The sequence below is a fragment of the Natrix helvetica genome (genome assembly GCF_964273705.1).
Source record: "Natrix helvetica genome assembly, chromosome: 5".
NCBI lineage: Eukaryota > Metazoa > Chordata > Lepidosauria > Squamata > Natricidae > Natrix > Natrix helvetica.
The window spans coordinates 90,202,501-90,220,419 of NC_138551.1; the positions used below are offsets into that span (position 1 = coordinate 90,202,501).

General features: G+C 43.5%; 1 protein-coding gene across 1 annotated transcript in view; it reads right to left on the reverse strand.

Annotated features, from left to right (window-relative positions):
- COL13A1 (collagen type XIII alpha 1 chain) overlaps nucleotides 1–16,599 on the reverse strand; it is a 259,152-nt gene extending 242,553 nt beyond the window's left edge. The window contains exon 1 of the mRNA XM_081955236.1: nucleotides 15,842–16,599. The gene's annotated coding sequence lies outside the window, so the exon portion shown is untranslated. The remainder of the gene's footprint in view (nucleotides 1–15,841) is intronic.
- Nucleotides 16,600–17,919: the final 1,320 nt, after the last annotated feature.

Genomic DNA, 17,919 nt, shown 5'->3' on the forward strand with positions numbered 1-17,919 from the left:
ACTTGTGACCAAGGTCTCTAAAGATCCAAGCCTAGTGTCACTTTTTTCTTCAGAAGAAGCTGGGCTCACAGTGTGAGAGGATAATGTACTTTAAACAAACATAGATAGTCAGGTGGGGTGAAATCCTCCTGGTTTGTCTCCCTCCTCTCCGCCTCCCTGCTGGTTCCAGCAGGGGGAAAAATGCCTTTAAAAGCTTTTTTAAAAGGTTCCAATGATCACATGGCTCACAGCTGATCCACATGATTGTTGGAAGCTTTTTAAAAATCTTTTTAAAGCATTTTTTCCTTGCCGGTTTGAGCTATCTAAAAAAATAGCTGAAAGTGAAAAAAACCTGGCCACACCCACCCAGTCACATGACCCACCACCACCAAGCCACACCCACAGAACCAGTTGGGGGTGGGAATTAGATTTCACCCCTGTAGCCAGGGATGTGACCCAGAGTCATATACTATATGTACTAAGTTTGTACTAGGAGAGTTAGGTGAAATAATGATAAACAGCTCAAGCAGCAGAGGAGGAAAAGATCAGCACCTATTTGACAGGATGATTTTGGAAAACTGCAAGAAAAGGGAGAGCAACCTGAATGTAGCTTGGTTTGATTTCAAGAAGGCAGGCCGCGTGATTGGATAACCATGTGCCTAGAAATAACAGGAGTCAGTAAAAGCATCAGAGGCTTTGGGCAAAGACCAATGGCAGAGTGGAAGGCACAGTAGCTGGACAATGGTGATAGACTCTATGCCATTGCACAATCAAAAGACACCTTTAAATTAAAACAGATTACATACTGCAATGATACTATTATGAGCTGTGGTGGCGTAGTAGTTAGAGTGCAGTACTGCAGGCTACTTCTGCTGACTCCCAGCTGCCTCCAATTTGGCGGTTCAAATCTCACCAGGCTGAAGGTTGACTCAGCCTTCCATCCTTCCAAGGTGGGTAAAATGAGGACCCAGATTGTTGGGGGCAACATGCTGACTTTGTAAACCGCTTAGAGAGGGCTGTAAAGCACTGTGAAGTGGTATATAAGTGCTATTGCTAAAGAACAACATCCTTGAGAAGGACTTGATCATGTACAAAAATGTTAAATCTAAACATTTGTCTGACTGTGTGAACAACAACCACCACCACCACCACTACCATCATCATCATCATTATCATTATTATTATTATTATTATTATACAATTGTATCACAGCGGCCAGTTGTTTCGCCGGATTTGGCATTGATTACTAGTCGGTATTATTATTATTATTATTATTATTAGCTCGAGTCCTAACCAAGGACCTAGGAACTGTTAAGATAACGTTGGAGGATATAAGGTGTTCCAAGTAGGGTGGTTTTTTTGTAGAGTCAGAATGTTCAAGTCAGGTAAATTTAGAATTTTCAAATAGCGAGGTAGCCCTTTAGGTATTGCTCCAAGGGCTCCAATTACAATTGGGACAACACATGATTTCTTTTTCCACAGTCGCTCAACCTCAATTTGCAAGTCCCGGTATTTTGTGATTTTTTCTTGCTGTTTATCTTCAATTCGTGCATCACCAGGTATTGCAATGTCAATGAACCAGACTTTTTTCTTTTCAACTATTGTTATGTCAGATGTGTTGTGGGCCAAGTGCCTGTCAGCCTGGATTCTGAAGTCCCACAAGATCTTGTCTTTCTCATTCTCTAAAACCTTCTCAACCTGATGGTCCCAGTGGTTTTTGCTGTACTCAAATCCAAACTTTGGGCACAATTTCCAGTGAATAATCTTAGCAACGCGGTCATGGCGTTGTAGGTAGTCAGTTTGTGAAATTTTGCTGTACCCGCTGATCAAGTGGTTGATTGTCTCATCTTTCTCATTACAGAGGTGACATTTGCTGTTGGTGGTAACATGTCTCCGGCTGGACTTCCCTGGCGCTACCCCCCACCGCGAGGAGGCGGAACCAAACTGTCCAAGTTGGTACCGCCCAAGGCGCCTGATGGAACTGGATAGGTTCCAGACGGAGCTTGGGCCATTCCCTGTAGCCCTGACCCGCTCTCGCTCCGAGAACCTAGTGGCCGCCTGGAATAGGGCGGCCGCTGGGGCCCTGGACCGAGTTGCGCCTTTGCGGCCTCTCCTGCGGCGACGACCCACCCGGGCTCCTTGGTTTACCGAGGACCTGAGGGTGATGAAGCGCCATAGGAGACGCCTAGAGGGCAGGTGGAGGTCCTCACGCTCCGGATCTGACCGAACACAGGTAAGAGCCTATTCACGGACTTACCTTGTGGCATTAAGAGTGGCCAAACGCAGACATTGTGCCACTCTTATTGCGTCTGCCGTTAACCGCCCTGCCGCCCTGTTTCGGGTGACCCGCTCTCTCTTATCACAGAGGACGCGGGAAGCCCCTTTACAGGGCAGAGCAGAGGAGTTTGGGGAATATCTGCAGGACAAAATCGCTCAGATCCGGAGCGGATGGGCCCCCTTCAGTGGACCAGAGGAGCCGCCAACAGTGAGTCTTGTGAGACCATTCTGGGAGGAGTTTCATTCTGTTGCCCCCGAGGATTTGGATAGGTTGCGTGGACGGCTGCGACCGACCACATGTTTAATGGACCCGTGTCCCTCCTGGTTGGTACTGGCATCCTGGGAAGTGACACGAGGCTGGCTACTGGGCTTGGTGAACGCCTCTTTGAGCGAGGGGTCCTTACCTGCCGCCTTGAAAGAGGCGTTGGTGAGGCCCTTACTCAAGAGGCCTTCCCTTGACCCGACGGAGCTAGCTAATTATCGTCCAGTCGCCAACCTTCCCTTTTTAGTGAAGGTTGTAGAGAATGTGGTGGCACAGCAGTTTCCACGACACCTTGAGGAATCCGAATATCTAGACCCACGCCAGTCCGGCTTCCGGCCCGGACACAGCACGGAGACGGCCTTGGTCGCGTTGGTCGATGATCTCCGGAGGGCCAGAGATAGGGGTTGTTCCTCTATCCTGGTCCTATTAGATCTCTTGGTGGCTTTTGATACCATCGACCATGGTATCCTATTGCTCCGGCTGGGGGGGATGGGAGTTGGAGGCACCATTTTGCGGTGGTTCGGCTCCTACCTCTCCGACCGGACGCAATGTGTGTTGGCAGGGGGGCAGAGGTCGATCCTAAGGCCACTCACTTGTGGGGTGCCTCAGGAGTCGGTCCTCTCGCCCCTTCTGTTCAACGCATATGTGAAGCCGCTGGGGGAGATCATCCGTGGTTTTGGGGTGGAGTACCATCTGTACGCTGATGATACGCAGCTGTACATTTCCACCCCAGACCACCCCAACGAGGCTGTCGAGGTGATGGCCCGGTGTTTGGAAGCCGTCGGGGTCTGGATGGGGGACAACAGACTCAAGCTCAACCCCTCCAAGACTGAGTGGCTGTGGCTACCGGCACCCCGGTTCAGTCAGTTGATTCCATCACTGACCATAGGGGGCGAGCAATTGCCCCCTGTGGAACGGGCGTGCAATTTGGGCGTCCTCCTAGATGCCCGGCTGTCAATGGATGACCATTGACAGCCGTGGCAAGGGGGGCGTTCCACCAGGTTCGCCTGGTGCACCAATTGCGCCCCCTACTGGACCGGGATGCCCTACGCACGGTCACTCATGCACTGGTGACGTCTCGGCTGGACTACTGCAATGCCCTCTACATGGGGCTTCCCTTGGGATGCGCTCGAAGACTGCAGCTAGTCCAGAACGCAGCCGCGCGGGCTATTATGGGGAGTACTAGGTACTCCCATGTAACACCGCTCCTGTGCGAGCTGCACTGGCTGCCTGTGGTCTTTCGGGTGCGTTTCAAGGTGTTAATTACCATCTTTAAAGCGCTCCATGGCTCAGGACCTAGGTACTTGCGGGATCGCATCCTACCACACACTTCCCTGTGACCGATTCGCTCTCACAGGGAAGGACTCCTCCGGGTGCCGTCCACTAAGCAATGCCAACGGGCGGCGCCTAGGAGTAGAGCCTTCTCTGTGATGGGCCCAACCCTCTGGAATGACCTCCCCCCCCCCGATATCAGAACCACCACCGACTTCCGCTCCTTCCGACAAAAACTGAAGACTCACCTGTTCCATTTAGCCGGCCTGGCCCCTTCATAGTCTTATTCTACCTCCTGGCAGATATTTTAATTGGGTATTTTTAGGGTTATTTAAAAATTGTTTTTAACTGCTTTACTTTTTGTACAGTTCTTATTGCCCCCTCTTTTATGTTTTATGTTTGTATTTTCTATCTATTGATGTGTTTTTATCTGACTGTACACCGCCCCGAGTCCCTTTGGGGAGAGGGGGCGGTATAAAAGTCTAAATAAAAGTAAAGTAAAGTAAAGTAAATGTTGAGTTTTTGCCTTCATGCAGTTTGTGGCTAAGGCCTACGTTCCCTCTAAGGTGTGCGGCTGCGCTAGCGCGCAGGTGGCAAGAAAACACCGCGCAGCAGTTTTCAACTGCCGCGCAGTGATTTCTATTGCCACAGGCTTTGGAAGCTGGGGAGGTCCTTTGCAGGCAGCTAGAACGGGCCGCCCGCAAAGGACTTCCCCATACTTGCTTTGAGGAGCACGGGGCGACTGAAGCTAGTTGTGAAGCCCCAAAGCCCCCGCCGCCACCGGAAGAACTGCTGCCTGCCACCTCCTCCTCCTCCTCCTCTAACAGGCAGCACTGCCGGATTTGCCGCCCGGTGCTGCGGCTGAGATGAAGCCGCCAAAGCTCCAGCCGGCATCTCCGCGCGTGGCAGCGGCGCCTCCCCTCCGCTCGGAGCAGCTGAGCTCAGTCAGCGCTGGGTTACCCCTGCCCCCTCCTCCTCCTCTGCCGTGCTTTTGAGGAGCCATGACGCTGCAGGAGCCAGTAGGAAGCCGGGGGGGGGGGAGCAGGGGAAAAAAAGCCTCATGGCTCCTCAAAAGCACGGAGGAGGGGGAGGGGGCAGAGGTAACCCAGCGCTGAGCTCAGGAGCAAATCTGGTGATTCTGTTGGAGGAGGAGGAGGAGGAGGTAGCAGCAGTTATTCTGGTGGCAACTCGTACTCGTCGGCATCTTCAGCAGTAGCCCTGCCCACAATGAAGAAAGCAAAGATGGAGCAGATCCATGCAGATGACGTCGCTGCAACATGACTGGAGGAGGAATTCTGGGAGTTGAAGTCCACAAGTCTTAAAGCTGTCAGATTTTTTTTCTAGGGGTGGAAGGGTCTTGTAACTTGACAGCTTTAAGACTTCCATGCTTCAAATGCCAGAGTTCCTGAGCCAACAGGACTGGAGGAGGAATTCTGGGAGTTGAAGTCTACAAGTCTTAAAGCTGTCAGGTTTGAAGACCCCTGGGGTTTTTTTCCCTAAAGGATTAGGGGTGCAAGGATCTTGTAACTTGACAGCTTTAAGACTTCCATGCTTCAAATGCCAGAGTTTCTGAGCCAACATTTTGGTTGCTAAGCAGGAGCGTTGTTAAGTGATACTGATATTATATAACACTTTGAATTAAGCGTGTACCTTGAAGAAACATAACTTTGAGTTTCAAATAATACTGATTTCGTTGTGGTCTTAGGTGACATCTGTGAAAAAAATTCGGGTGCTCAGGCATGAAAATGTGCCGCTCAAACACTATACTTTTCTGCTCACATTGAAAAAAAATTAAAGGGAACATTGGCTAAGGCTTGTTCTTGAGCTGCCAAAATAAAGCAGCTCAAGAACATTTGCTGTTGGTGGTAACATGTTGAATTTTTGCCTTCATGCAGTTTGTGGCTAAGGCTTGTTCTTGAGCTGCCAAAATAAAGCCTTCTGTTTCTTTTTTCAGTAGTCCTGATCTTAACTAGTTCCAAGTTAGTTTTTGGTCAGCTTTGCCTTCAATACTTTTCAAGTATTGGCCATGCATAGCTTTGTTTTTCCAATTTTCAGCTCGCTTCTCAATTACTTCTTTCTTATATTCAGCTTTTAACTTAGTTGATTTCAAAAGGCCTCCTTTATTTACTTCCTTAATCATTGGTTCTTCACTTTTCTGGATGTAATCATTCAAGCTGTGTCTTTCTTCTTCCACAGTCTGCTTTACTTGTAGGAGTCCAGGACTACCCTCTGCTCTTGGTCAATACAATCGGTCAACATCACTTTTAGGGTGCAAAGCATGATTCATTGTCATAAGCTTCCTTGTTTTTCTGTCCAAATTGTCCAACTCCATCTGGGTCCAGTTAATTATTCCTGCAGAGTATCAAATTACAGATACAGCCTAGGTATTTATGGCTTTTTTGATGTTTCCTCCATTCAGTTTGGACTTTAATGTCTTGCGAATTCATTGAATGTACTTGGCTGAGATTAATTCCTTGACTTTATTATGTATTAAGTCAGAGGCCTCTAAAATCCCCAAGTACTTGTAGCCTTCTTCTGGTTTTACTGCCTTTATCATTTCTTCATTCTCAAGTTGTATTCCATCATCTTCTAGGACCTTGTCTGCCTTGTTTGCCATTGTTGCACATTTGTCAATTCCAAACTGCATACCAATGTCTTGGCTAAATTATTACTATTATTATTATTATGTTAATCTTTGGTGAGATTCACAGGTGTTGGGGCTGGTTGGTAGCTCAACAGCTCGAGCCCTAACCAAGGCCCTAGGAACTGTTAAAGTAACATTGGAGGATATAAGCTGTTCCAGGTAGAGTAGTTTTTTGTAGAATCAGAATGTTCAAATCCGATAAACTTAGAATTTCCAAATAGCAAGGTAGCCTTTAGGTATTGCTCCAAGGTCTCTAATTACAATTGGGACAATGCACAATTTCTTTTTCCACAGTTGCTCAACTTCAATTTGCAAGTCCCGGTACTTTGTGATTTTTTCTTGCTGCTTATCTTCAATTCACTCATCACCAGGTATTACAATGTCAATGAACCAAACTTTTTTCTTTTCAACTATTGTTATGGCAGGTGTGTTGTAGGCCAAGTGCCTGTGAGTCTGGATTCTGAAATTCCACAAGATCTTGACTTTTTCATTCTCTAGAACCTTTTCAACCTGATGTTCCCAGTGGTTTGTACTGTATTCAAATGCAAACTTCTGGAACAATTTCCAGTGAATGATTTTAGCAACTTGTTCATGGCGTTGTAGGTAGTCAGTTTGTGAAATTATTGTTATTATTGTTATTATTGTTGTTGTTGTTATTCCACTGGTCATTATGTAAAAAATATGATTTACCTGTATCCAGAAAGTCATGGGAACGTAAATTCAAAAAAGTTATTGAAAATGACAAGATGAAGTTCTTGTGGAACTTTCGAATATAGACCGATCATGAATTGGAACACAACATGCCAGATATCACAGTTGTAGAGGGGCGAAGCATGCAGTTTATTGATATCGCTGTTCCAGAAGATGCCAGAGTTGAAGAAAAAGAACTAGAAAAAATAATGAAATAGCACGACCTGGCCATCGAAACTACAATGCTATGGATGAAGCAGGTAGCAGTGATACCCATTGTCATCGGGGCACTTGGTACCATGTCCAAGAATTTTATAAGATTCCATCAACAAATTGCAGCTTCCTGCAATAACACCAGCGGAACTGCAAAAAACTGTGCTGCTTGGAACATTGTATATTTTAAGAAGGTACTTGGTTGATACCTAGGATGCTGGCAGCAACCCGTATCAACATTAGCACTAGACAATGGTATTCGTGATGCATTTTTGAATATTCAGTTGGCTGAGTTTCATGTTTAATGACTAAAGTATATAATAATAATAATAATAATAATAATAATAATAATAATAATAATAATGCCAAAGGCAGGCTCTGCAAAGAAGTTGATGAAACTGTTGACCACATACTCAGCTGCTGTAAAAAAATCGCGCAGACTGATTATAAATTGCGGCACAATTCAGTAGCACAAATGATCCACTGGAATTTGTGCAAAAATTATAATATTAAAACAACAACAAACTGGTGGGAACATAAGCCACACAAACAGACAAAATACTGGCGCATAACACACCAGACATCACACTGGTTGAGAAAAATAAGGTTACAATCATAGACATCACAATACCAGGTGATGGCAGGGTCAACGAGAAGGAACATGAAAAAATCGCGAAATACCAGGACTTAAAAATTGAAATTCAACGATTATGGCACAAACCAGCAGTGGTAATTCCAGTGGTAATCGGCACACTGGGTGCTATTCCAAAAGCACTGGAATTACATTTAAAACAGTTAAAACTTGACAAAATCACCATCGGTCAAATGCAAAAAGCTGCACTGCTTGGATCTTAACGTATATTACGAAAATACGTTACGACGTCCTAGACCCCTGGGTGGGGCCCGACTAGTAATCAATGCCAAATCCGGCGAAACAACTGGCCGCTGTGATACAATCGAATAATAATAATAATAATAATAATAATAATAATAATAATAATAATAACAACAACAACAATAACAATAACAATAACAATAACAACAACAACAACAACAACAACAACAACAACAATAATAATAATAATACTGTTGTATTCTATAAAAATAGCGTCCTCAAACTTCTCTCATTTAAAATAAGGATCTATTTTATAACCTCAGAACTGTTAACACTAATAGCCATAGCACTTAGACATATTCCGCTTCGCAGCGTTTTGCGCCCGCCGTAAGCAGTTTACAATGTCAACATATTGCCCTCAACAATCTGAGTCATCATTTTTACCAACCTTGGAAGGATGGAAGGCTGAGTCAACCTTGAGCTGGTAAGAATCTAACTGCTGAACTGCTGGCAACTGGCAGTCAGCAAAAGTAGCTACAATACTGCATTCTAACCACTGCGCCGCCATGGCTCTTTAGCCTATATCTTACATTGTATCATGGCTGATGGGCCCAATCTCCTGGACTCCATTTCTGTGTTTCTTCATCTAAATATTGCCACTCTCACCAGCCTGCCCACGCACAGCAACACACCCAGTGCCCTTCAAGCTAGGCGGAATTGCGACTTCCAACAACTCATCCAGGATGACTGGTGGCAGTGGTGGGATTCAGCCAGTTCGCACCTATTCGGGAGAACCGGTTGTTAACTCCCTAAGCAGTTTGGAGAACCGGTTGTTGGAAGAAATCTCATTTTGTTTTTTTCCCCCCACTTTACAGAGCTAATCCTGTAAGGAAGGCAGGAAGGAAACATTCTGGTGTTGTTTCTAGCCTCATCTTTATTGCCCTGCTTACAGAAACCGCCTCTCCGGTTAACCCTTATTATATTGTAACAGCCAACGCGAAGCGCCTATTGATGTGAGTGACATTGAATTGGACACACCCACCCAGTCACATGACCACTGTGCCCCACCTACCCAGCTGGTCATTAGGACAGAGAACTGGTTGTTAAATTATTTGAATCCCACCACTGACTGGTGGCCACCCTGTCTGTGAATGACTAGAAGTTTCATTGCACACATCTGGAAGGCACCAGCCTGGAAAGATGTTTTCTGCTTTCAAATTCTGCCATCTGTTTGTTCTTCCTAAAAAAATACATGATTAATTGAGGGAGAAAAAAAATCAATGTTCTCAGAGGATGAGAAATAATGATAATGGCAATATTTTATTACATCATGTGCTTTGTGAATACTGAAGAGCAGATGTTAAGGGCACGGAGGTATACCCTCCTCTATCCCCTTTCTAACACCCCCCAAAATAAGCAGGGTGGAAGAAAATTAGTCTTCTACCATGATTCCTTCCAAGGTTATTTACCACAACGCTTAGTCAGCAAATTACATAAAAAGAAAGGATCAAAATTAGATGAGCACGAATAAATATATGCCATTATCTATCTTAAATCTATCAATCCCCTGCCAAAATCTTGGTCTTAAATAACAAACCTTTGCAACAATGTAAAGATAAAGATTCACCTCGCACATATGTGCTAGTCGTTCTCCATTTCTAAGCCAAAGAGCCAGCGCTGTCTGATGACAATTCTGTGGTCATGTGGCCAGCATGACTAAACGCCAAAGGCACACAGAACGCTGTTACCTTCCCACCAAAGGTGTTCCCTATTTTTCTACTTGCATTTTTACATGATTTCAAACTGCTAGGTTGGCAGAAGCTGGGACAAGTAACAGGAACTCACTCGGTTATGCGACGCTAGGGATTCGAACCATCAAACTGCTGACTTTTCTGATCGACAAGCTAAGCATCTCAGCCACTGAGCCACTGCGTCCCCTTGCAACAATGTAGGTTATTAAAATATCTATCAGGAAGCAGAAAGTTGACATGGAACGTGTCTGTTTGTCCAGGAACTGCTGCTCCATGAAAAAATAAAATGTTGACACAATTTCATATAAAACCCTTAATATAAAAGAAAATGCCTTATTGGTTCTTTCTCTTACGTGCTGAAAAGGGAAGAGGTCACGAGTCCTTGAAAGTTTACAATATCTACCCTGTAATTGTAGTGAGTGCTAAATAGAGCACTTTAAGAACCAGACAGGTGTACAGGTAGCCCTCGACTTATGTCCATAACTGTCAGAATGTGTGCAGCACATCTGGCCAGCCCACAAGTAAATGAACTTCAGCAGGATTCAATTATATATAAGAAACTTCTTTATACACAATACCATGCAGCAGAAGTCAGCATACAAAATCAGGAAAAGAGAAGCAATATTCATAGAAGCAAGTCATTACAGAGTAGAGAGATCCAGAGGCCTATATATTGTACAGAAGCTGCAAAGTTACAGAGGCCAAACCAACTCTTATATACAGTTCAGCCAGTCTAAGCCATGCCCAGATTCCAAACGTGTCTTATGGGCCCATACAAACAAATACTATGTTTCAGTTTCTAAACAGTCCCCATTGGCTGGCCTGTTGCCATGTCTATTCCAGTCTATGAATATACTCTGACAATAACTGAGCCCGGAATTACAATTATAAGTTACAGCAGTCATAAGACAAAGCATCACACGAGTGGACCTGATTTTTACACTTTTTTTTTTGTGGCAGTCATTAAGGAAATGCTGTGGTTGTTAAGCAAATCTATTTTACCCAATGAGGTTTTTTTTTGCTGGAAAACAGAAGTAAATATATAAATATATAAAGAAGTAAATATATAAAGTAAATATATAAAGAAGTAAATATATAAAGTAAATATATAAAGACTAAAACATATGAAGAACGGTTGCAGGAACTAGGTATGTCTAGCTTAAGAGAAAGAAGGACTAGGGGAGACATGATAGCAGTGTTCCAATATCTCAGGGGTTGCCACAAAGAAGAGGGAGTCAAGCTATTCTCCAAGGCACCTGAGGACAGAACAAGAAGCAATGGGTGGAAACTAATCAAGGAGAGAAGCAACTTAGAACTGAGGAGAAATTTCCTGACAGTTAGAACAATTAATCAGTGGAACAGCTTGCCTCCAGAAGTTGTGAATGCCCCAACACTGGAAGTCTTTAAGAAGATGTTGGATAGCCATTTGTCTGGAACGGTATAGGGTTTCCTGCCTAGGCAGGGGGTTGGACTAGAAGACCTCCAAGGTCCCTTCCAACTCTACTATTGTATTGTATTGTAAAAAAAAAAATGCCGGAAACTGGCAGGAAATGTTGAAATTGGTGGTCATAAATCTGCAGGATGATACAAATGTCCATAAAGGTGAGCCAATTGCCAAGTGCCCAAAATGTGATCACTTGTTTATGGATGTGGGTGTGGTTTTTGGAGGGGTCCATCATAACTTTATGTAGTCGTTAAGTGACTGGTCATAAGTCACTTATCTATAGTGGTTAAGACTCCAGGTTAGAAATCAAGAGACCATGAGTTCTAGTCCTGGTCAGATGGGTGACTTTGGGTCAGTCACTCTCTATCAGCTCTAGGAAGAAGAAGGCATGGGCAAACGGCTTCCAAAAATTTTGTATCAAAAGATTTGTGTCTGGTAACCAGCAATTAGCCCAAAGGTGCTTTTTCAAGAGGCAACTGGACTTTCTGGTTTTTCTTTAAAGATGTTTTGCTTCTCATCTCATTCTTCAGCTCAACGTCTTCAAGGAAAAACAAAGAAAGTCCAGTTGCCTCTTGTAAAATCACCTTTTGGACAACCATCACCTGGATGACTGAGAATCTCCATAGGCATTTAACCAGCTATTAGTTCAAATTTGGGACAGCTCAGTTTGGACTGATAAAGATTGTGTAAAATGGTTTGAGAAGGCCCATAATAATGGCTTAAGGGACTTCCTGAGAAGACAAGTTATACATTCAAGCCAATAATAAAATAGCACTTGCCTAATTCTGGTTTTTACATTGGTCAGCCCTGTTTCTACCTAATAGCTACATTTGAGATGCGTTCTGGGGTACCAAATATGGAGTTGAGGAATTTGGACTGAACAGGTTCCAGCAGACTAAAATTAGACTATGGACGGATAGCTGCTCCAAATAATAACTGTGTTAAAGCCTTTGCCTTGTGTGTGATGATATCATAGAACTGTCGTGGTAGTTCATTGGGCCAGGCTACAAGGTAAATTAGCTCAATTGTCTTGCACAGATCCATCCATAATCTGCACCAACACCATCTGGATTCTAAACTTATGATCCATGGAACATTTCATGGGAATGTATCTCTAGGCCAGTCTTGGCGAACTTTTTCGGCACGGAGTGCCAAAATATGAGTGCCTGTGTGAACGTGTGCTAGAAACCAGAAGAGCAGCCGCCCGGGGCACACACGCGCGCCAGGAAGATGATCTTCCAGCATGCACACCGACCAGCTGATCTTTGCACAGGCATGCATGTCAGAAACTGGAAGACCAGGTGACCAGTGCAGATGTACATGCTGGAAACTGGAAGAGCAGCTGCCTAGTGCGTACGTGCGTGTCGGGAAGATGATATTCCGGTTTCTGCCATGCGCATCGGCCACCTCGTCTTTGTGCACACATGCATGCCAGAAACTGGAAGACCAGGGCAGAAGCTCTTCTGGCTTACGGTGCTCCCACGTGCATGAAGACCAGCTGGCTGGCATGTCAGAACCTGGAAGAGCAATGGGCAACAGCTCACGTGCCCAGAGAGATTGCTCTGCTTGCCACTTCCGGCACGCATGTCATAGGTTCGCCATCACGGCTCTAGGCACTAAGCAAGAAAAATGAATTCCATCAGAACTATATGGCAGGAGCTACAAGTTGTATAGTTCCCACCGAAATTATCACACAGGATGAATGGCATTTATCAGATATCAGACATCTCCAAGAAATAATTTCAACAAAGCAGAATATAATAATACAGCATTTTTCAATTGTCAAGTGATCTAAAGGGTTTCTTACTTTCTTCCACCCATGATGAACTGGGGGGGGGGACCATCTTTTTTTTCTGATGTTTATAGGTCTGAAATATTTACATCCACATTTTTTACACATAATACTTCATGGCAGTGTTCCAGTATAACATGCTTGTCAGAATGGAGGACTGGGGGAGAATATGATAACCCTAACTTTTAGATTCTAGCTATTTAAATCAAATGATATCATTGTTTTCAACAGAGAGGGAAACCTTATTCCTAATTGATTCTCCTTTGTGGAAAACAATTGTTGTGTATGTCATTGTAAGCCTGGTTTGCACAAATATGTTATCCTACTATATCAACTAATCTTTTTAGGTTTACAAAGAGTTGATTCCAAGATTTCAGAGGGAACGCAACCATATTATAAATGTTGACAATCTCCTTTATTTTGGGCTATTTTGTTTATTTTAGTCCCCAAGGATGCCACCTGGAGGAGACATGCTGCCTACAGATATCATGATGGTGTTTTTTTTTAAAAAAAATAAAGTTTTATTGCAATTTTCCTTTTCCCCATCATACATACTTTATGGACAGAGTGTTGACTGCGTCACATTTTATACATCTTATTTCTAATCATAATTTCAGTATATTCTAATTTCCCCACTTCCATTAATATTCATCTCTTTTATACAATCTTTTATTTTTTCCCATTAATTCATTTAAGATTACGTATCATTACTAAACACCTAATCTTTACAAATTTATCATTCTTGACCATAGTTTTGATATGCCAACTTCAATCATATTATTCTCTTTATCTTTTCTCATTTTATTTTTATACATAGTTAACCTCACTATGTCCTATATTTCATCTTCTTTTTTAAAAAACAATTTTTCCATATGTTTGCCTTATTTCTTCTTCACCCCCCCCCACCCCAAATAATCTCATGAATTCCTCTTTCCCAATCATTAATATTTTTAAATTCCCAACATCGTTCAAATTACATTCAAAATTAGTAATATTATCAAATTATCTACTTTCACATTCCCATCTACTGATCTAACTCTTTATATATCTAATACTAGTTTTTACCCTATAATTATATCTCTCTTCTAGCATTTTCCTTCTTATCCATCATCTCTTACTCTTTTAAGGATCCCATTTTTTAGTAATTTCTTGATCTGCCTTTTATCCCTGACTGAAACACAGATTCTCCAAAGATTTGGACTCATTCATCCCCAGCTAAAAAAGTTCTTCAGAAGGAACTTTTTGCCTGAAACCCAAAAGAGGCACTGCTCTATGATGACCATAAATGAACTCATGGTCCAACTATGTGTAAACTGGCTCCATCTGCTCATCTGATTGATGAGGTGAGAATGGTGGTACGTAACCATCAGTAAACCTGACAGACATTACCAAGGCAGAGTGGAGTGGTGGGAATTCTCCTGTGATTGGCTTGGAGCAGCCAATCTTTGGAGCTCTGTAGGTGGTCCTGCCAATTTCTGGCATTGCAACTTATTTATGCATTGTCCCAACTCCTCAGAGATTTTGTAAACAGACCATCTCTTATTTCACTGTTAATCTCCACCAACCAACCAACCCCCCCATGAGGTTCTCAGCAATAGTTCTTCTTCCTCTTAGTAAAGCCTTGCCAAGACATTGTTTCTTTGTGTCCCATATTAGTTTCCAAAATAACATCTGCGAACAAGGAATCTGGATGGCAAAGCAGAGCAATCTCTTCTCCCAGCTGGCTAAGCAAGCAAGAAGGAACTGAGGTGCCTCTTACTAGCTGCCTAATCCCATTTGTTTCCCCATTAATCTGATCCGCTCTCAAGACTGCATTTGGCTTCTGTTGCTAGCAATTGTCTTGCTGGATATCTTATTGAATCACATTGTCTTCAAATTATACACTTTGTGTGGTGCTGCTGACTGTTTTCAATTTGGCTACTATCAATCCTGAAAGCTTCCAGTCACCGGGTGTGAAGTTGCATCAGTTGCATCGTGAAGTCACTTGTGCTGAATCTTCATTTTTAAAATAAACGTGGTGCCCAGAATCTGATAGAAATTATTACGCCCCTAAGCTTGCAAAACATTATTTATTCTGCATTTATTACATTTCCATCCTGCCTAAAAGTGGTGTGTATTGTTCACCTCCACACAGGGGTCTCCAACTTTGGCAACTTTGAGCCTGGCAAACGTTAACTCCCAGAATTTCCCAAGGAGTTGAAGTCCGCCAGGCTTAAAGTTGCCAAGGTTGGAGACCACTGCCTTAGGATCACCAGGCTAAGTGGCAATTTCCATTTGGCAGACATTCCCAGCATATGAAGAAATAAACCCCATTGTAGGAAAATCCCACATGCAACTGACTTCCATGAAGCCAAGTTGGCTACATAGAAATGGGTGAATGTATCTCTTCAGTAGTTATACTCCTAATGAATTGCTCAAAGTACCTATCTATTTCAGAGAAGGAGCAGCATGCAGGAGGATAATCTAATTTCAAGCTGTCTAAGGAAAGCTCAGGCAAACAGACATGAAATCCCAAACACCAGAGAAGGGGAGAAGCTGGAGAATTCTCCCGCTTTGGGCACTCGGAGATACTTTCTCCAATGCATCATTTGTTTAAATGCATCCCGCCGAATAAAAAACCTGACTTTGTACAGAGGCCACAGGCAGCTTAGTACACATATGTGAAAATGAAAGAGCACAGACCTCCGCCAGCAGTTGGTCAACTCTTCCCAAAATAGCTGTCTCCATTTGGTCTGCGGAGAGGCAGGCGGCAGGGAGCGGAGTGGATCTGTCCGCCTCCAAATGAGAAACCCTGGACTGCAGATCTGATGTCCTGAAGTACAGCAAGAGGCTCAGCACCAGAGAAAGTAAAGAGATTCCAGGCAGCCCCGAGCTCAGCAGCAGAGGTACCCTAGTACAGCATCTTTCTCTATCTCCTCCCGTCCTGGGATGTGCGAGGTAGCCCGTCTCCAAGCTACCAGGAGCAGCCCCTTTCCAGCTCTTCTCTTCTACCACCATTCCTTCCCTGGCCCGAGAGGCAATAAATAAATAAATACTTGAATAAATAAAGCAGGGGTCTTCCTCTCAGAAGCACACGGTCCGAGATGCAGGAAGGGGCAGCACCATCCAGAAGACTCCCAGAGCCACTGAAGCAAAAAAAAGGACAGGTAGCAAACAAACAAAGAAAGGATATATTAAAAATGGATGTAGAACCAAGTGGTGGGGAAGGAATGGATGTGTGTGTGTGTGCGTTGTCCCAAAGAGAGAGGGGGAAAAAATATCAAACTTCAAAAAAGTTCTTTTGAAAAGAGAGTTGGATCAAAGTTGCTGTTGTTGCTTTCTTCTTTTTTAAGCTTCTTTTATTGTTGCTGATTTTCTTCCTCCCTCCCTCTTGGTCAGATGGTCAGATCCTGGGCAGAATAGGCAACAGCCTGTGCGTAAAGGTCCCCATTAGAGAGAGGTAATTCTCAACTGATTGCACATTGCAGTGTGACTGTTCCTGATTTCTCTGTAACATGACACTCTCTCACTCTCTCTCTCTCTCTTTCCCTCTCTCTCTCTCTCTCTCTCACACACACACACACACTCACACACACTGTCTCCGATGAGTTGGCTACACGCTGTTTCCCAAAGCAAGCCCTCCTGTTCTCCCTGCAATGATTTATTTATTTATGCAAAACGGCTGGGTGGGATTGGATTCTCGGCTCCCGCCTACTGCAAAGGCCCCCTCCCCAGTCCCTAAAGTGCCGTTCATCAGTCCTTTGAAGGTCTTAACTGCAGTCATTTACAGTAGTGGCCAAAATTGTGGAAACCATTTGGGAAAAGTGTACTATTTTTGAGGTTTGATGGCTAATAACACCACTTTTCTTTAGAATAGTACCCTAAAATTATATATCAATGGAAAGACAATTTAATCAAGAATGTAATGCAATAACATTTTTGAAGGATTTGCTATCAGAATAGCAGTTATAAAGAAGAAAAGTGAAACAAGATATACAAAAAGTATCACCATAGAAAAAGCGAGATATAGAAAAATGTCAGTTAATACTTTAACATGAATTACGGCCTTATAACGTCTTCCCATGGAGTGGACCAAGTCTTTTAGTTCTGCAGCTGTTATAACGTGAAACCAAGATGGAACGATTGCTTCTATTAACTGGGCTTCGTTGCTTGCTAGATTTGGCTATAACTTTCCCTAGAATACAGACAATTGAACAAACTTTGTTACATTGCATCATTGATTAAATTATATTTCCATTGATATATAATTTTATGGTACTACTCCAAAATAAAGTGGTTAGTAGCCCTCAAAACTCAAAAATACACTTTCCCCAAAAGGTTTCCACAATTTTGGTCACTACTGTATAGCTGCAAATAAGCCGTGGTAAGGATAAGGGGGGAACGTTTAGGCTGCAGGTCCCCTTCTCACAATCATGGGCCTGATCTCAGGTTAGGTAAAATTACGTGGCTGCATCTGAATGTTCCCTCTCTCTTCCTCGGCTCACCGTTCCAAATAATGCTGACATTTTATTTCCTGACACTAATTGGGAAGTAGTGAACTTTGGCCGGTGCATCTGCATTTTCAGTCTGATTTACCCTGAATGGTTTGGTCTTTTGTATGCGGGCTCCAGGCCTCCGCATTCTTTTGGCATGTTGGCATTTCACACCCATGAAGGAAATTATTAATCCAAACTCCAGCATTTAATGAGCAGCCGAGAGATGCAGGATCTGGATTTCAACTGAAATCGACATAAATATAGTTTTTGAATATATTCTGGGTA